This window comes from Ptychodera flava, chromosome 17, assembly GCF_041260155.1.
Source record: "Ptychodera flava strain L36383 chromosome 17, AS_Pfla_20210202, whole genome shotgun sequence".
Taxonomy (NCBI): domain Eukaryota; kingdom Metazoa; phylum Hemichordata; class Enteropneusta; family Ptychoderidae; genus Ptychodera; species Ptychodera flava.
This window is the reverse complement of record NC_091944.1, coordinates 25918876-25940218: the sequence shown is the minus strand read 5'-3', so window position 1 is coordinate 25940218 and position 21343 is coordinate 25918876. Positions and strand designations below refer to the sequence as shown.

Sequence of the window (21343 nt, the reverse complement as noted above, 5' to 3'; positions counted from 1 at the left end):
AGGTTAACAACTCAAAGTATCGTAAGTTTACAGCTCAAACGTAAATCGTAATCAATCACAAAATAAGATGAAGCACTTGTAGGTCAAGTTGAGATACTTTTTGCTGAAAACATCTCCGGATTTGCCAAATTCTTACAGTGCCTCGCGTATTGCTCAGTTTCTGGGGCCCAGTTGTCGTTCGCTCCGGAAATTTTCGCAAATTTTGACGATTTTCTTGGGTTCGCTGATAATAATGGAAATAACAGACTCCGAGCTGACCATTAACGTTTATTTATGGGCGCGGGCTCGAGGAAAGCCAAATTAACGGGCTCGGCAAGCCTCGCAGGTTAATTTTTGGCTTTCCTCTCGCCCTTGCCCATAAATAAATGTTAATGTTCAGCGCGTCGCCCGTTATTTCTATAATAGCTGTTAGATCCATACGTAACTTTACTGTGTGCTATAATAGCATACAGAAAATATACCTATAAATACGCCTATTTATTCCTTTAAATCAAACACTTATACAATAACCATGTTCTTCACTACAATACAAGACAACATTTATTGATTCGTATTCATTTACTTATATTTATTCATTTATACTTATTCTTTTCTGCTCTTTGTTGGCCTTATTGTTCGGCTATGCCAATAAAATCGTAGACAAATTGTGTATTAAAGTATAAGCCTATTTTACTTTTACAAGCCTTTGGAAATTTTCGCTCATGGATACATACAGCCATGTTATATGTTCCATCAGTGAGGTCTAACAAGGCTTCCTTCCAAGAAAAGCACATGAGAAATCCTTATTTTATATATGCACATACAAATATAATCACTTACATTCATTTCTCCCATATTCAGGCATTTCCAAAGTATTTGATTCAGTAAAACGCGTATTTTATAAATCGCAATTTTATGATTTATGCATTTCCTGCCTACATCCGTAACTCAAACAAAGGGATATCGCAGGAGAGCACGAATCAGGTAACATATGTATTAACTCCGATGTTCCATTACCTTTGCTATTTATTATTTACATAAACGATTTACCTAATTCTACAAAATTTATCTGTGCAGCTGTATGCTGGCAGTTTTAAATACTGCAGGTCCATCATAACTTGACATGCAAATTTCAATGTTTATCTTGAATATCACGTGCCACACTAATCAAACGTTTAATATAACTGAAGCTGTGTATGACACATGCAGACGTCAGCTCAAAATCAGTACATATACTTTGATATATGAAGTGAGTCAGTATGCAAATGACCTATTTTTCAGTATGTCATGCTGATAAAGATTTTTGAAATATAATACAGTGCAAAAATTTCGTTATTATGCAAATTGTATTAAATCATGCAAACCATGATCATACAATGTACCGATTTGTACAATATTTTTTAAGTTATGTCTGCCTACGGATTAATATTATAGAAATAACGGGCGACGCGCTGACCATCAACGTTTATTTGTGGGAAAGGGCGAGAGGAAAGCCAAAAATTAACGGGCGAGGCTTGCCGAGTCCGTTATTTGGCTTTCCTTGAGCCCGCGCCCACAAATAAACGTTAATGGTCAGAGCCGGAGTCTGTTATTTCCATTATATTATCAGCGAAGTCAAGAAAACCGTCAAAATTTGCGAAATATTCCGGAGCGAACGACAACTGAGCCCAAGAAATTGAGCAATACACGACGCACTGTCAGGCACGCTGTAAAAAATGGCAAATCCGGAGACCTTTTCAGAAAAAAGTATCTCAACTTGACCTACAAGTGCTCCATTTTATTTTGTGATTGATTATGACTTACGTTTGAGATGTAAAGTTACGATACTTTGAGTTGTGAATCTTATTATTCATATTCACGGGCATTTAAACAAACCATTACCGTGTATTTGTGGTCAGTCACGTGGTTCAGCTCGACCAATCAAAATGTGACAGGCAGGGCATGGTAATATAATCTGAAACACACACACAGGCGCACCCATTTAAGTCCACTGTAGCAATGTTGGACACCGTTTGAGTATCTAGCCAACGCTGTAAAAATTAAAAATAAATATGAATTTCAATGACGACGAAAGTAGAAGCAATTAATTTGTTGGCGCTTACCTTACCAGTACCATGATCATACGCTTTTTGTCGCGCTAAATGAAAAGCAAGGGACAAGTCGGCATTGACGACACAATCCACACTGACAATGTGTTATTCATTGACAGCTTTTGACAAACTAAGATAATCTTGTGTGCGGAGGAAATATAATGCTAATACCAACATTGTCTGTGCAGACACCACATTGCAAACTTTAAATTTAGTCATGATGTGGTTTTAACCGTTTCACTCAACAAATAAAGTTACTACTGTCTCTAGCTTTCGGGTCCATCCGGTAACCCTTCATCAGCATGAATGACACTGGCTGGACAATTGGCACCGGTCACGTGGTTCAGTGATCACACGTATATCACGCAGATGAATTAGGCCACTGTATACTGATGGTAAGGTAAAGTGGCCGTGGTGACGATTCAATTCTGGATAAGAGCTAGCGATGTGTATTGTTTCTTTGATTCCACGTAGAAACCAATTGGATTCCCTGTCCAGAACTGAAATATTGTCATCATCAAACGTGTGCTTGGTCGACCCTCCGGTGGCAAATCTCTCTTGTGTTCGTGAATCCGTTTACGCAGCCGTCTCTCGGTTTCACCTATGTAGTGGGCAGAGCACTCTTCACATTGCACTTTATACACAAAGCCAGATTTATCCATTAAATTTAGTATCGGCGAATGTAAATAACACATGTTTGTTCTAGTTTTTTGATCCGAATTGGCATTCGCGCATATACTATTGCATTGCATTCTTTTCCGGTTTATTGTGATTCTGAGGTTAAGAGTCATTAGGCCGCGTTACCTCTAAAATATTACTTTTCGCACTTTGTCAAACTCAGTTACCCTTTATTTGGATCTCTGTATGTTGCGACTCCAAAAACGAAACGCGACGCTATCCATTTCAACTCTGCGATCGCAACCATTAAATTCACTACAACCAAGACAAGAGGAAACTTAAAGGCTCCCGCAAAAACTGATACATAATATTCGTTGTTCGCTGGATTCATACTGTAAATTAAAGATATCAACTGTAAGGGTCGGGCAGTATGTAAAAAAGAGTTCAAACAAATAGGAGTTTAAACAAACAACATGCACGACCGGCAAATACTTGATGAAAGCCGGAAGCGAATAAAGCAACTCAAATTAGATTACTTTATCAATCCGCACTACAACTTAACAGCGTATACTTTCATGGATAGTTTGCCAATATTTGATGTGGCTATGATGGTAGAGATTCTTCAAGAAACATCTGGTGGAAAATATATATTGAACAACGTATATCGATGCCTTGCTAGAGGTGAATGTGAAGTTTTAGCATTTTAATGCATTTTGCGACTTATGGTTGTCCGGTGAAATTAACAAAAGGTACAAATGTTATATATTATTACCTGAAATACATGGGTTTATGTGCCCCGAGAGTGAGAATTTGTCCGACGCGCGGAGGGCAAATTGTCTCCTGCTACGAGGGCATATAAACTCATGTATACAGGCAACAATATTTTTATTACATACCTCTTCACAGTTAATGCTATTTGACATTTACTTAAACAATTTTACCATTATCGACCAGTATCAAACAGATTTTAACGAAAAAGTCAAAATAGCAGTGCGCGTATGGATATTTTACATATAGCGTTAAGCGTCTACTTCGACGTCGAAAAAGTCGAAGGGCTTCACTGGACCGGGTAACCATGGAAACCAGTCAGTACACCGTTCACCGGCCCGCTAACTCTCACATCGAGGCAATAATAAGATGTATTGGTCATCGATAATATCGTCAATGGACAAATGCTTTCATCGCTTTGAAATACAGCTTGTCATGATGTTCTAATGATCTACGACCATAGTTGACAAAAAACAGCAAACAAAAGAGCTCTAGTGGTATGCCAGCAGAATGCAATTACAGGCGTCATTATGTCGCTTGATTTGAAGTAGCATGCTACTATAAATAGGTGAGTTGGAATCAAGGTTAATGGAAAGACGTGTACTGCTTTTATGAATTAGAGAATTGTCGCAAACTTTATCAAATATGCAAACATTCAGCAGCTAGCTTTAACATTAATCGTATTGTAACATTCATTATCCCATGCTCAAGGTAATATTGTACCTGTACAAAATACAAAATTAAAGCTGGAAGCAGCATTTCTTGGACCCAAGCATTACAGTTAGGTAACGGTCATCTTTATAGCCGGGGTTGGGCCTGCAAACTCCTTCTGCATCTCCGTTTAAATAACAGAAACCAATCTACTCACTAAAAATGTTAAATGATCCCTAAAATAAAAAAGGTGACTTTCTCCCTCCATCGCTTGAGGAAACTTTGATATTTCAATAATTGACAATCTGTAAAACCGTCAGTAACTGTAACCATTGACAGCATGCATCAATTACAGCGTTCATCTTACTTGTCCATGTTGTTGTAAAAATTGGTGAAAAGTTAAAAATTGAAGTCTGGAGTGGACTTTGATCATCAAAACAACAGGACAAAGGTATAATGTCAGTATAAACAACCTCGGTAATGGGTATTTGAACATGCTGTGGCGAAGTATACATGGAAACTGTTGCTGACACAGGCAACAAAAACATATGAACAATTTGCAAAAGTTATAATAACCGTGCGTTAAAAACACATACTTTGAAATGAGGACTATTTGATGTTGAATAAGAGTCTGTGTTTACAGCTTATTTTAATCTAAACTGGAATGGCTAAGCATCAAATGGCTGCTACCTGTTCATGAATGTCTGCTTTTTATTGGCAAGAGGATCAAGAACGCCATATATGTTATAAAGTACGGGCACATTGATCAGTAAGTCTGTATCACATAGTTAATTGGTTCGCAAATATGTAGGATGAGACTGTTTGGCTTTACTCGAGCCCGCGCCCATAAATAAACGTTAATGGTCAGAGCCGAGTCTGTTATTTCCATCATATTATCAACGAACCGAGAAAATCGTCAAAATTTGCGAAATTTCCGGAGCGAACGAAACTGGACCCCAGAACTGAGCAATACGCGACAAAATGTCACACGCGCTGTAAAACATTTGCAAATCCGGAGATATTTTCATAAAAAAGTATCTCAACTTGGCCCACCAGTGCTCCATTTTAATTTGTGATTGATTATGATTTACGTTTGAGCTGTAAAGTTACGATACTTTTAGTAGTTAATCTTATTATTCATATTCATGGGCATGTAAACAGATCATTACTGTGTATTTGTGGTCAGTCACGTAGTTTAGCTCGACCATTCAAAATGCGACGGCCAGGGCATGGTAATATAATTGTGTTATATTGCACAGCATTCTACCTTGACAGATAATGATGAATTAATGAGAGCCTTTTTTGTTATGCCTGGTATTATATATCACATTGTGACACCCTCCTGCCCGCTGTTATGGGAGATCATTCAGTGATCTGACATTTAGAATAACAATGGAGTCTCAACAAGTACAGGCTGAGCTGACAAGGCGAATACCGTGTAACACAATATTCGGGGCGAGTTGAAAAGTTATTGAAACCAGTGACATTCGTAGGAAATATATAATGGTTAAAATACATGAAAAGTAATAGCTACCCTTAACAGACAAGAAAAAAAGTTGACACAAATTTGAAAAGAAAGCTATTTGACAGATGCTTTTCCAGTTCATGCTAAGCAGTCAAAAGTACGTGAAACGGGACAAAATATGGCTGTACTGTCTATGACAGATGTGGCATGCCAACAAAACCTTAATTATTATAACATGGCTTGGTAAACGTGATCACGTGCTTGTTGACATAGAAAAATACTGATGAAAATAATCGTTCTTATTTCTATGATATAGGTAGACTATATGCCTGCAAGGGATGTCTTACTTATGCTGAATATGTCATTCATGCTAGGAAACATAGGTACCCTACATGTGGCTGCGGAAGCAAAAAGGGTGTATTTGTGTTTATGGCTAACTGCAGACATTATTGCAGCGGTTGATAAATGTAGGTATCGGTCAAAGGACATCAAAGGTTATGCTCCCATTCTAGACGATTTCCAACTTTAGCCAAAGCTGTAGGCATACATAGGGTTAATCTGTGCAGGTGCTTAGGTAAGGGGTCACCATATCAGGTGTCACACCATACACCAAGTGTTATCCTAACGTTTAACCAAAATTAGACATTTCCATAATGCATATTGTATAATTAATGGTAAACAAACATCCTAAACGAAGCGCCTTTGGCAAATACATACCATAAGCTGCACGACGTGAATCTCGCTGACGTAAAATGTTCTTTTCGCCAACATATGACAAGAAAACAAAGTGTCATTAATGTTCATGAGTAGATGTCTAAAGGACATTAATTGCATGTCTGCAAGAAAATTTGTGCATTTTCATTTTTACTCTGATAGGCATTGATTATACATGATAAATACAAACATTTTCTGGCAGGTTTCATGGGCTTGTTGATAAATGTAAGTATTATGTGTCTGATAGACAGATGATCAACGGTGGCATCAGTGACAATAGCCTGTATATTGTGATCACTTCCAATTTTGGACAAACAGATTGGTGTGTGGCAGATGCTACATGTGTGATAAGATGCGCCTAACCTTTTAAAACACCTATATAACATCTGATTTTTTCCTGGAAGTCCAGATCTCTTGCTTTCGTGAATTTGATTGCGTTAATATATGACTGGTACTTTGTGATGTGATTTGCTGTGCTTCGTTTTTCTGTACAGAATGAAAATGTGATGTGACTTTTGACCCATGTTTTTGGATGACAGAAGCTTGTGATTTCCATTATATAATGTGTTTGTTTACTCCGACTCAAAGAGTATAATTTGAAAATTCAATAGATATATAAGGGATAACCATTTTTTTTTAATTTAGTTTTCAAGAGTTTCTTTGCATGTATAATAATACACTTTTACAAATTCATCCCCCAAAAGGTGATATGCTGTTGAAAGGTGTCATTAACTTGTTATGACGCGCATCTAATACATCTCCACATTCAAGCTTTTCAGAAATGCTTTATTATGATTGCGGTTTAAGTGGCACCATTTTTTCAGGAAATAGATGTCAGTTTCAATCAGATACCTATCATACATGTATATATATATATATCTTAGTTTCAATTTAGTCAATCAATTCTCATACAAAGACTCCTAGATTATGTTTATAAGACCTAATATGTTCAGGTTCAGCTAACAAACACTGCACTTTTAAAGGGGTCCTTTAAAATAAATAATAAGATATATTGTGCATAACAAGTAATGTGAACTGACTAATTTTAAGTCTAGAGGGTAATTAATCATCTGTTCATAATTTCCCCTCCAACTGAAAATTTTTCGACATGCCCTCCCGCACTAAAACCGTCATTTTTACCAACTCCCCACATATTTTTGCCCGTTTCCCCTCCTCATTGCCAATTTTTGAAGCTCCCCTGCCCTGTGGCGAAGAAATTTTGTCGATTTCCCTGCTCTTGAAAAAATTGCCCTTGAAATTTCATCATTCCTGTGAAGACATGAAGCTCCCCTGCCTTGTGATTAAGTTTCTCCATATTTAATTTTATAACAGGCTCCACTTCCCCTGTCCCAATTTTGCAAGTAACTTCATTTTCTCCCCAATCCTCGTCCCAAGACCAATTAAACGACATCTGCCCTGCCCGAGAAAAAAACTATAATCTGTTCCCTACCAGCTAAAAATATGTCCCCTGCTCAAGCAAAATTAAAATTTCCTTATCAACATCAAAATATCTAGCTGTGTATGATAGGAAAATTTTACCAACCATGCATCCCACATACGCTTTGTACGCCCAGGGGTCGTGACAAAAGGTTTTTTGAAATTCATAATGCAAACTGGTAAAATCACAGGCAGACTGGAATAAACTGACTTATGAAGATTCCGTGACTCGCACAAGATTCATGATAAACTAATGTGACAGAAGATGATTAATATGTGACAGCCTGTTTAGTTATACCTGGTATTATTTGTCACATTGTGACATCCGCCTGCCTGCTATTCTGGTGATCTCATTTAATAATTTGGCATTAAAAAACAATGCTGTCTACAAATGTACAGGCTGATCTTACAAGGTGAAAATTGTGTAACAATATTGTTTGCGAGTAGCAAAATCATAATTAGCGAAGCCAGTTGACTTTGATAACAAAAACAACGAATGAAAACATAAATATTAAGTAATAGCTACTTAACCTTAAGGATATAAAACACATTCAGAAGTTTGAAAGCTTTAAAGTATTCTTGCAAAAACGGTAAAATATGTTATGGAACAATGTTGCAAGAGAAACCAACTGATGGACATTATTCTCCTTATCTGTGTGACATGGGCAGAACATTAACGTATCGGAAATAAAGACCGGAAACATGGGAAACAAACACCCAATTGGCAGATCTATCAAATTATATGTTAACCGCGATATCGACTTTGTCAATGATACCACAAGACATACTTTGATGAAGATATGGTATACCATGCAGACAAAGGCTATAATGTGAAACTGAACACCGATTAAAGCAACAAACAAATTAACCTCAAACAATCACCAATGCATCGATTAAGCAAAGATCCTGTTGCTGTATAATAAGCGAATCCATGTTAAAAAAACCTGGAAATCGCCCGATAAAGGTTAACCAGTAAACATGGGTAGACTTAATGAGGATATTTATCCATGGAGAAAAGCAAACTTAGCGAGACTTATTCTGTCCCTAAGTTTACCAACTGCTGGAAATTATTTTCCTTATCTGTGTTACTTAGGTAGAACACTTGCTGATCGGAAACGTTTCACTTATGCTGAAAATGGTACTATTACTTTGTTGATACGTGTGTGGTCAATCATACAAGGGGAATAAGAAGTAAGCGTTTGAATTTGGGTCTCTTAATATGAGTGTAAAACGGCAATAGTCGGCGTTTGAAATCTCACACAAGCATATTTGTGGTTTTGGTTCACTCCAGAGGCATATTTCTGTTTATGGCTGACTGTGGACATGGTTGTAGCTGTCGAAAATGTTAAAATATCGGTCATAGGTCATCAGAGGATGGGAGACTTAAGTTCCGCACCTATGTTGCAAGCGTGCTCCCATTGCTGAAGGGCAAATAGCCATATACAAGGCGAAATCGACATCATGTGAATTGAAGCAGCTGTACATCAATTAGTATGACTGAGAAAATAAAGACCCAATGGCCAAATCTATCAAATAAGATATTAACCGCGATATTGACCTTGTTAATGATAACCAGAAGACATACTTCTCTGATGAAAGTATGGTATGATAAATAATACTGAGCAGACAAAGGCAATGGATAAGACTGAACACCGATTAAAGCAACAAACAAATTAACCCTATCTCCCAAACAATCATCTGTACATCGAATAAGCAAGGATCCTGTTCTGTGCAACTAGTTGACCCGTGTTGAAAAGAACCTTGAAATCGTCATACAAAGGTTAACCAGTAAACAATGCAGACTGAATGAGGAATTTTATCCGTTTAGAAAGTGAATCTTCACGAAAATTGTTCTTTTATACAGTTTACCAACTGATGAAAATTATTTTCCTTAATCTGTGTGACATGGGATACTTTTTGTTTATGCTGCACAAGGTACCATTTGCTTCAAGTTTGTTGCAATGTATGCTGTCATTCACACAAGGGGACATAAGTAGCATTCGTTTGGGCTTTGGTCTCCCTATATGACTTCAGAACGGCAATAGTCAGCTTTTGAAATGTCACATGAGCATATTTCTGGTATAGGCTAACTGCAGAAACCTACTTACTACGGACATAGTTATCGCTGTTGATAAATGTAAATATCGGTCAAAGGTCATCAGAGGAAGGCAGAGTTGAGTTCCTCACCTATATTACAAGCGTGCTCCCATGGCTGAAGTGCAAATAGCCATATACCAGGTGAAATCGACAATATGTGAATTGAAGCAGCTGTCTTTCAATAAGTGTGACTAAGAAAATAAAATGTCAAATCTATCAAATAAGATATTAAACGCGATATTGACTTTGTTAATGATAACCAGAAAACATACTATGATGAGAGTCCGGTATGAGAAATCATACTGTGCAGATAAAGACCATAAAGAGAGACTGAACACCGATTAAAGCAGCAAACAAATTAAACCTATCGCCCCAAAGAAAAAGCAAAGAAAAGTTGCAATCGTCCGACAAAATCGTCCGACAAAGGCTAACCAGTAAACGTGGGCCAACTAAATAAAGATGTTTACCAGTGTAAAAGGCAGTCTTGGAGGGTATTTTTCTTTCCCACAGTTTACCAACGTGTTTTAGTAACAATCTTAACAGAAACATCTCACTTTTCGATTACGTGGCGTCACAAGGTGATGTATCTATGATTTCTGTTTGCCATGAGGGTGTTTGGTAAGCTTATGAAAAATTGACTGTAGTTTTAGGACAGAATTCGACTTCACCTTTAGTAGATTTGTCATTCTTTTGGCATGTGTGTGTCATACGATGCTACAAAAGGGCGGGTAGCACTAGTTTTGTAAATCATTAATTTACGGCCCATGTAACACCTGTTACTGACTGAGTACACACTGTTTCTTCTGAATCTCTGATATTTTAAAAAAAGGTCAGTGGTATATCCGTACATTTATAACCTGTGTATATACAGACAGAAAAAAACTGTTTTAAAATTTATGATTTGTTTTTATAGTCAGTGTGCTTTTCATGCGATGAAGGAGTTACAAAGATCAATTAGTTATTCCGTGCTGATTATTGGCTGCACTGAAACTGACTAATGCGCCATAAACAAGTGAGATAACGGGGCAAGATAAATACAGGCCTGTAAAATACAATTATATACGACCGCAACTGCAATTTTTTCTGTTGTGAGCGTAGTTTCTGCGTATAAGAAAATGCCATCAAGGTAGCCCAACGCGTATTTGCTGTATAATTGTGGCTGGAAAATGGTATCCAAAGTTGAACACTTTCTGAAAAGGATGACAGTTTAGTACGTTGTTCAATAAGTACACAAGACATATACAAAAGACCACAGTTACTTGTTGGCTGCAAGTTCACTGTACGCCTACGCGGCCCACTTACGTGTTTATGCACACTTACACGTAGAGCGTAGGTACACAGCGGACTTGCAACCAATAAGTAACTGTGCACACGACAAAAACTCAGATTATATCGATCAAGAAATGACTTGAAGCTCTGTAAGACTATTGACTCTGGTGTGACTCCATTTTCAACGGGTGTGGTTATATTCTTGAATAACACTGACGGCAACTTAGCGCTTAGTTCCGCCGGCATCCATCGGTATTGCCGCCCTGGGCCTAATTCCCAGGGCATGCAACAGAAGTTGATTGTAATCTTGCCATTTCTGCTATGCTATTATTATGCCATGGTCCAGTTGAAAGCAGTCTCAAAGTATCATTTACTGTGCAGCAGCTGAGTATTTAGTGAAGTGCACTGAAAGTAAAGCCAATTGTGTTCGATTGGAGAACTATGACAGCTGGGTAAGAACTGATCATCAGACAAATATTCTCTCACACATGATGAACGTTGGACACTTTATGCTACGTATACAAAGCACCTGGAACATACAGCCACATAGAGAAATTAAAAGTTGATCATTTTCATTTACCGCATTCCCTTTTCACTATGACTGTTTTTTGTTGCAAGGGTAAGTCTTAAGTAATTCTCTTGTATCCTTTGAGACATCACGTAGACAATGAAACTAAAATGACCATGGAAAGAAGCCAAAAATATAAACAGAGGAAAATGACATTCTTCGAGACCGGAAAACTGTGTAATGAGAGCTTGGTGTGATGAATAATGTAGCAAGTATTTGCATTCAAAGATCTAAGGTATATTATTATACATCTCAAATTTTACAAACCGAGCCACCTAATTGAATTAAAAAACACACATAGAAGGAAACAAAAAAGGTCAGAGCTTTTTTAAAAAAGGTGATATTTCTAAGATGTCACTAATTTTCAAGGGCAATGTTTGGGAGAATAGCAAGATTAATTCACATCGACAGTGTTGATTGCAAAGAGAGTCACCTGTCAGAAGCCACATCATTGTTTAAAGGCCTGTTTTGGCACCAGATTGTCTCATCAGGATCTGATCGGATTCGAACCCACAGCGTAATTCTACATCCGTTAATTATGTGAAGATTGGCTTACATAAATTTTGCTCAGAGAAATTTGGATCCCTGACTATTCTGTCTCCGCAATTAACTGGCCACAAAGTACGCTAAAATTGCATGAAATACTACAGGTGTGCAATGCGCGACGTGTAAACAACAGCCGATTAGAAGTCTGTAATGTAACACATGTGAGTAATTTACCCGCGGAAAAATTAAAGTAAATAACGATTTTTGTACTCGTTATTGACCATGTAAATATTTACATTGCAATTAGCAAAGGGTGTTTATAACACGTAAATCCAATACGGTTTGTTATAGATTGCAACAAACTAAGACATGTTAGGCAACACAAAAAATTCTGCCTCGCTTAAACATTTGTGAAATCTTCAGAAAATACTAGTTTATGATCATTTCCGCACCTTACCTGATTTCTGTAATTACCACTTTCTTATTTGATGAGGTGAAAGTTTTCACTAGTCTAGTACAGTGGTTACTATTGCGTTTATTTGTGTTTTATTATGTGCCGTCATTTCGTCGACGATCATTGTCTTTTAATCAGAGCACTTTTTGTTTATTTTTTTGTTCATGATGCAGCAACAAACTGAGCCCTTAACGTCGACGCCATTCGGTGTGTAAAGGAAACCATTCCTGACGTTTTCACAGTCTGCGGGTGGAGTTTGTTGCCTAAAGTCGTTTATTTTCCGCCTTCTATGCCGTGTTTTATTTTACACACGTGGTGCACAGAATAACGTTTAATTTTATACCCGCTCATGTAGTTTGGGTTTAGCTCATTCAGCTTTTGCTAAATCATCTAACGTTTAAATCTGCTGATAAGGGAAAATAATGTAAAATAACGTTTTTAATTGTATATTTGATTGACTTATTAATATGTGTACCCGTGCTGCACAATATTTTTTATATTGTCTTCCTCCAACAATCGAACTTTGACAGTGATGGCTCAGCAAAGACTAGATTAGCGAAACCGAGAATACATGAGCGGGTGTTGTTTTTTATGAGAATTTTACCCATACATATATACACACCTAAACGTTTATCAAGGCTTGTAGTTATTTCAACACATAGAATTTTATGTCAAACTCGAGTTGTGGAGGATTTACAAGGCACACATCTGAACTGAAGTGTGCCAACTCTAAGCTTGAAATATTATGTATCCTTCGTTTTCAAATTATTCATCTATGTTGGCACGGTAAATTCATAGGCTGCTCGGTAAGCGACAAGTATTAGGGGGCTACTACACGATACCGAGTACTACTTAGAACACGAAGGAGGTGTACGCTTAAAGATAAGCCTTTTAAGAAAACGTTTGGCTTGAAAACATCAGTACTATACATAAAGCTGTTAGGGCGTAGATATAAAAACTTAAAGGGAAAAGTGTTCATATTCCAACGGTTTCTAATAGTTTACATATTATAAAATGGCGGCCATGTTTTAATCGTCTTTGAAATCAGAGGGAGAAAAGCTTTAACCTCAGCTATCTTAAGCTCGATTTTTCCTTCATTGAAACAATATGTGGACTGTAAAAACTGTACGCTAACATGCGTAAATAAGTATTTTTATTAGCATTGTAAGACCACGAAGTAAAATAATATTTTGAAGTTAATGGTCGCAAATTAGATACTAGTATCGTCTCTGATAATCGTTGTCAACTGTCTGCGCGCAGTTCTACTGAGCAAACACATATCTTGGCTTCAGCACGAAGGTTTAGCATTTAACGCTGTCAGCCGTTTACCCGAAAATGTTTTATCAGTCCATAGGTCATAATCTTAATGAACACATTATGTTTGAATAAATTATTACAAGAAATTTGACGACCGCTGCAATGTTCAAAGAGCAAAGTTATGATCAGAATAGAATGTTTTCAATGTTGCGACTTATTTTTGTTTCCAAAACGTTTAGCAATAATCTGCATTTATATATCCTTGTATGAAACTAGTTATGGTATTATTTACTGCTTGAACGTTACACTTACCTGTGTAGATCTTGTGTTGGACGCTTGTTGCTTGTCAAATAATAAAGACAGAGAGAGACACAAAAAGTGCATTGTAGCACCTAGCATAACATTAATCGTATACACCTAGGTCCAGGAATATGGTGTACGTGCTTACTCTAATGTTCCTGACAAGTGTTCACTCCACGCCCATGTCTCGGGTCAAGTTATATCCACCAGCATATTCGCGCATGTGCAGTAGCGATAATGGAGTTCAGTCCAACTTTTCCTCACACAGAAACTAACCAGTTTGACCAGTCACACCTCTCTTAATCTACTGTTCTCAATGTTTATCTCGTCAATATATATATCGCACACGTACGCTTCTAGCACTGTTTCCCAGATTCTTGAACCTAATTGGTCAAAATTGGCTGTTCTGGCCATCTTGACCATCCCTTTAAAATGGTTGGGTTAGTGACTTGGAAAGCAAAATTGTTGCTTAAGTAAAAGTCTCCTTATCAGTTTGTAGCGAAACACAGGAAAACATGACACATTGCAAGTAAAATAAGAGAACGCATGCGCAGCCGCTCACTTCGGCTATTAAATTATGTTAAGAGTCTTGTGGCGTAAGGTTTTGTGGTATGGTCTGATTGTGTAATTGTTTAGTGACTATTTGAGTGGAGTAATTTTATGCTTTTCACTGTGTTGTGGGTCGGCTTTTTGGTGTTAGAAATTAACCATGGCGAAACGAAGCCGGGTCGGTTATGTCCGAGACGCTGTGATCCTTTTTCCGCTTTCATTTCAGAACCCTGAGTAGTTCCTTTATCAGTCGAGTTTATGAGGTTTGTTTGGTTCTTGTTTGATTGCTTTGCTCTACTAACAGTGTTGTTAGAATGTTTTGAGTTGTTAAACAGGAAATTCCCCTATAAAAGCTTGATTATAGTAAAACTACGCAAATGTAAAAAAGCAACGCTAACTGATCGGACGTGCCGTGTTTGGTCCCACCCATAATTTTGCCATGTATATCAGGCATTCATAGTCATTGAATCTTGCATATGATGTCTCTGAATATATATAGTGAATAAACTTGAGTCGAATATAAACTTAAAAAATGTTCCGTTTTTTGTCGGAGAACGCATATGTTTCAAAAAGTGTTCTCTGTACGACCATTTGACCCCTCCTTGCATATGTCACGAAAGTGCCCAGCCTGATTATTCAAATTTCATCATACGGTCAAAGCGATGCTATGAGATTGCAAAAACTGCCGCCCAGTGTATGCAAATGGCTGCGTCATCAGTAATCCCCCATTGTGCGCCAACGGTCCTGTAAGTGTGCGTTTAAAGACATTTTTGGCGATCTCGGGGATCGCTTTAGTACTAGTATGTAAGCGGATTATGGAGGTGTGATATCCTTTTGTTTTCCATTGAAATTGTTATCTAGTAAGTAAATTTTCTGATGCGACAATCTAGCGCCAACGTAAGCCTTCAAAATTTTGCTGAAGAGTCTGTTACTATGCGGTTTCTGTTCGTTTGTCCTTAACTAATGTGTCTTTTGTGTTTTTTGTTTGGATTGTATGCGATTATTATTTGTGTCTGAAAGATTAGTTTCAGTAATACATGGGATATATTGGATGGGTATCTTTGTATGAGCTCCTCATCCACGAAGTTTTATTTGGTAAGTGGGCGAGTAAGAATACATTATCTTAAAGGAGATTCTCGCTCAAGGGTCTATGCTGTGATATACTTCCGAAAAAGAAAAACATTTCCGTAAGAAAGTTCAGTTGGGCCACTCTTGGTCTATTCCATTAACCATGAGCTACTGTCAATGTAGCTAATGCACCATAGGTACGATGCTGTGTGGACCTCTGTGTACATGAACATGTTCTGCTCACTACGTTACCCTCCACCACAATGGAGGGAAACACAGTGGACGAACACAAATCACCCGTACACACACTTAATAGGTAGCTGCAAATTTTGCCCGGACCACAATCCCTCTACCCGGACCAAAGACTACATGTCAATAAAAGAAGGGCCTCTGTGGCTACTCTAGCGTCAGTCTGCAAGCAGGCTAATCCGTTCTGTGCAGTAGGGTTATAATACGGCTACGGCGTAGTCATAGTCGATCACTATTGACTCATACCGGCTGTAGGGCTAATAGCTCACCATCGTCACGGACCGTGCCATCGTGCATCGGTTGATACCGTGAAGGAAGATCGCTTTTAGTAAATACACATACTAACTGCAACCTCCGTGGTCTTACTTTTACAACCAAGTGAAACGTTAGTCCATGGAGTTCTATTCTTCCTCCATGGTTAGTCGCTTGCAAAGATTATATGGAGCCAGGAGCCGAGCTAGTACGCCCATGATATACGGAAAGCCACGGTACGTTAGTCCGCAGAGTTCTCTTCTACCTCAATTGTTAGTCGCTAGCATGCGATCATGGAGCCTGGAGCAGAGGTAGTACCTCCATGCTGTACGGCAAGCTATGGTATGCTAGTCCATGGAGTTCTCTTCTACCTCTATGGTAAGTCGCTAGCTACGATCATGGAGCCAGGAGCGGAGCTGTCTCCGTGCTCCATGCTATACGGCAAGCCGAGGTTTGTCGAGGGACCGTGGACAAGCATTCTAGAATACCTTAGATTACATGCTCACTGTTTTGAATGCCCGTTACAAACGGCTTTGCTAGTTTTGCATAGTTTTCCTTGTTTGATGAACTTTAGTGTTGTGTTTGAAGGGAATGTTTTGAAAGCAACAAATTTGTCTTGCTTTATTCGGAATCGTGTCTTACAGAGAGAAATCTTAATTCACTGCCCACGTACGGGAGTTGTCAACCTTGTGTAATAGCATTCCCCAGAGTTCCAATAGATATGAGTGGGTGCGCTAACAAGAAAAGTAAACTCATGAATTTTAATAGACGTGACGGGTATGGCCGATTTGCCCAAAATAGGCCATACCCACCACGTCATGAACACCACTGATACTGTGCGTCACTGTTAGTGATCTGTCTGAATTAGTATGATGTTGCCACGGGGACTTGCTATTTATAAAGCTTTTTTTTCTCATTACCGCTTACACATGCATGTCTGCTGTGTTAAATAAAACAATATTTGTAAGACAATGTAAAGTAAGTGTCGTCTATCAATAAATTACGAAATATATCGATAAGAAACATAGCAAAGTATTGAGCAGAATTGGAAGACGGTTGAGGAGAAATAAGTGCCCATGAAAAACATTGGTGAAAAGCAACTCACGGTGTTGTTTGATAATCAATAAGAGTAATACGCTATTAACTTCATTAACCCGCCTTCCAACTTTTCCGCAACATAGAAACTGGTCGGGTTGGGACTTTAACACATCCACTTACACCACTGTCCTCGATGTTTATGTACAAATGTTAGATCATTCCAATGCTCTCGACACCTTTCAGGAAAAGCGTACCTTAAAGGATTAAATGGCTGTTCTCATCATTTGTACTGACCCATAGGCAGTTACGCTACTACAAAGTTTTGTTTGAGGCGCAAATAAGGTCCTCTGTTTCTACTCTGGGGTCTATACCAACCGCGTGTATCAAAATTAATGAATTTACTTTTCTTGTTTATGCACATACTTATATCGATTAGAATCTGGGGAATGGCCATTGCATAAGGTCACAGACAAATAGAAAGACAGACTAGCAACGCGGCATGCCTTTTGTTCCATGGTCGTCTCGGTAGACTATGGCCGTTTCATATTAAAATGAGCTTCACAGGTGTTTGATTTTTTGGAGACTTTGTTCATGGTTGATAATTGCACGAGATTATGCGAAAAGTACGACGGAGATGGCATCGTGCTGCCAGTCGCGTAGCAACCATACTTACTTTGTGAGCTCTCAGGGCAGAAATACTTCTTCACGCCAATAAAAAATCATAACATGCCAGCAGTTTCATAAGCACGTCCTTCCATGACCAACTTTTAAAAGACGATATGACTAACCGTAAACCATCGAGTAAAACCATACAGTATCGATAAAAGACTTTCAAATTTGGTTCAAACACACTTATTATATATTCATAAAAATGTGAGAGGAATTTTTAATATGGTAAAACTCACTTTCCCGAAGCTCAAAACTTTCCCATTTTCGCCAGCACGCCAATTCCGCTCAGCACCACACGACAACAACAACACAAACTTTGCCGAACATACTTTCGCTAAAATATTGGCGAAAATCCGGAAATTACCGAATGATGCATGGTCGGCACTCTTCGGAAAAGAGAGGCGTGAGCTACCTGAAACGAGGCGAACATGGAGGGCCACGTAAGCGCTTTACACCTTGAACAAACCCGTTGCTAGTCTGTCTTTCTATTTGTCTGTGATAAGGTTGACAACCCCACACGTGGGCAGTAAATTAATATTACTCTTTGCAATTGAAAAAAAGAAGAAGGTTTATGCAGTTCACAGCATTTCTATATATTTTACAATGTGGCAGGTCTAAAAAGATGAAGTATGATGTAATTGGAGTGCTTTTGTGATTTTCAGAAAATTGATTTTTTTTCTCTCAAGTGTGTGAGAATTTTCGAATTTAATCCTGGCTGAATGTGAATGGCTTTTCCCATCAGTGCTTACAGTGAATTTCAAAAAAGCTTGGAATTACAACGTGCTAGGGTGATTAGAAAAACGTTTCTATCGATATAAAATTACTCTTACTGCATCTATTGCAAACGTTCCCCTTTGATAGATTTTGCAACAATTTAGCCCAATACGACGTCCACTGTTCTCACTTACAGAACACGTCAATCGTAGGAAATACCAATCGTTGTAGAGAACTGTACACATTGTAGCAAGGAAAAGCTATTGTTAGCGTTCTGTGCAGTTTCATCTACGGCAAATGTGATACAGAAAATCTAAAAATGTTCATGCAGTCAGTGTACGTGCGAGTTTTTCGATGGGAGCGGTGGCACTGACGATGTAAACTGTAGCACAGTGAACGTCGTACTAGGTAAATTGTCGCAAACTTTATCGAAGGGGCACTGTTGTAATGAATGCAGGTGGCGCCATTTTCTATAGCGAGAGACGTTTTTCATATCACCCTAGCACGTTGTAATACCAGCTTTTTTGAAATTCACTGCAATTGTATCATCACATTGCTGACCTTATTTGGGGCAGTATGGACATAAAATGTAATAACGTAACTAAGAACAAGCTTCGGGTACTGTGTAAAACTAGGTCTCATAAATAAGGGCATGATTAACATGAAATACATGATTGTTCGGTTAATATAGCTCGAATGATACTGTGAAATTTGTGTAGCTAGAAAACTAGCTCGGTCTTGCTGTAGAAGCATAAAATTAATAGTTTAATTGTTTTGAAATGGATCATATATTAGAGTAATATCACTTACCACAGTCATATTGACCATTTGTCATGCCAGGTGTGTTGTGTTATTACAAGAATAGCCTAGATTTTGAAAATATAATACATTTTAGGTTTTTGTATCATATTTGGATCCTTTGATACCTTTGATGATACTCAAAGAAACGTGGAATGTTCTGTGAAATTATTTGAATGTAATGGCATTGTTTTAAAATATTGAATAGATGATTGTAGATTCGTAATGTGTAGTCTGGTCTCCTCTCCCATTCGCTACCGCTGGCTGCGCTGCTCGACAAATAGGGTAAGGTATAGGCTGAGGTATGGGTCGCTATTTTTGTCAGCATTTTGACTGTATATTAATGAGCACAGTCACCTCACAAGATCATATGATCAGCACATATGTATTGTGGCAAGTCAGGAAATAAATTAGACTGAAAGATTCAGTCGTGTGCGGGCGCTCCGGCTCACTGCGACCTACGACCCTTTAGTCGTAGGTCGCAGTGCGCCGGAGCGCCCGCACATGTACACGACTGAATCTGTCAGTCTGGAAATAAGACGACACAATATCAAACTTTGAGGATATTTGAACGATTGAACTTTTAAGTCTTTGACACTAGTTCTGTTCTTAAGGTTCCAAGACAAGATATTGACCTTTTATAACCTAACAATTCTCTGGTGGTTAATAAGCTCAGAACCCCCGTAAATTATAATTTTCTGAACGCCTAGATTTAGGGGAAAATTTTGGTAACAACAGGGTCACCATTGTTTACATAACTATCACGTGACAGGTAACGTGCAAAACCTTTCAAAAATCTGTTTTCCCTATGTTTTGTCTCAATACTTCAAAATATCTTACTTAAACTTGCTGCGATGCAAGCTGTCACATCGCTCTTTCTAAGTGTGTCTCAGATTATTTATATTTTCCTTTGTGGTTTTGGAGCACAATTTTAAAGAAATCAAATAGGGTTAAATTCACCGCTCTGGACGTTTTTCCGGCATAAAATTTGTTTAAGAAGATTTAAAATATTCTGAGACACACTTTGGAAGATCCTAAGGACAGCTTGCACTCACACAAAGTTTAGCCACATATCTCAAAGCATTGAAACAAAACATAGGGAAAATCGAATTTTGAAAGGTTATGCAAATTATCTGTCAGGTGATAGTTATGTAAACAATGGTGTCAGTATGGTTACCAAAATATTCCCGTATATCCAGGCTTTCCGAATATATATAATTTACAAGGAGTTCTAGCTTATTTACCACTAGAGATTTGTTAGCTTAAAAAGGTCAATGTCTTGTCTTGGAACCTAAAAATGATGGCGTTTTGTGATTAAATGACGATCATTCTTTTTAGTTTAATTTGAGGTGTTGGCTATCGTCAACTACTTCCATTTGTATATACTAAGGTTTTATATCATTATGTGTATATCATACACTTATATCGATTTGAAATCTGGGGAACGGCCATTACATATGGTTGACAAGGCCCCATATATGGGCAGTTAATTAAGATTACTCTTTACGATTGAAAAAAGGTATACGCAATTCACAGCATTTCTATATATTTTACAATGTGACAGGTCTGAAAAAAATATGATGTAATCGGAGTGCTTTTGTGACTTTGAGAAAATTGAATTGTTCTGTCAAGTCTGTGAGATCTTTCGAATTTAACCCGTGGCCTAATGTGAATGGCTTTTCCCATTAGTGCTTACAGTGAATTTAAAAATAGCTTGAATTAGAACGTGCTAGGGTGATTAGAAAAAAACGTTTCTGGCGATAGAAAATAACTCCAACTACATCCATTGCAAACGTTCCCCTTTGATAGATTTTACGATTTCCGATGGAATCATTTTCAACGGTAATACTGTT

The 21343-nt window shown here is 38.0% G+C and overlaps 1 protein-coding gene across 1 annotated transcript in view; it reads right to left on the bottom strand.

Annotated features, from left to right (window-relative positions):
- Nucleotides 1–14320, bottom strand: part of LOC139115884 (alpha-2,8-sialyltransferase 8E-like) — a 36939-nt gene extending 22619 nt beyond the window's left edge. Inside the window, exon 1 of the mRNA XM_070678291.1 lies at nucleotides 14166–14320. The gene's annotated coding sequence lies outside the window, so the exon portion shown is untranslated. The remainder of the gene's footprint in view (nucleotides 1–14165) is intronic.
- Between the last annotated feature and the right edge of the window lie 7023 nt (nucleotides 14321–21343).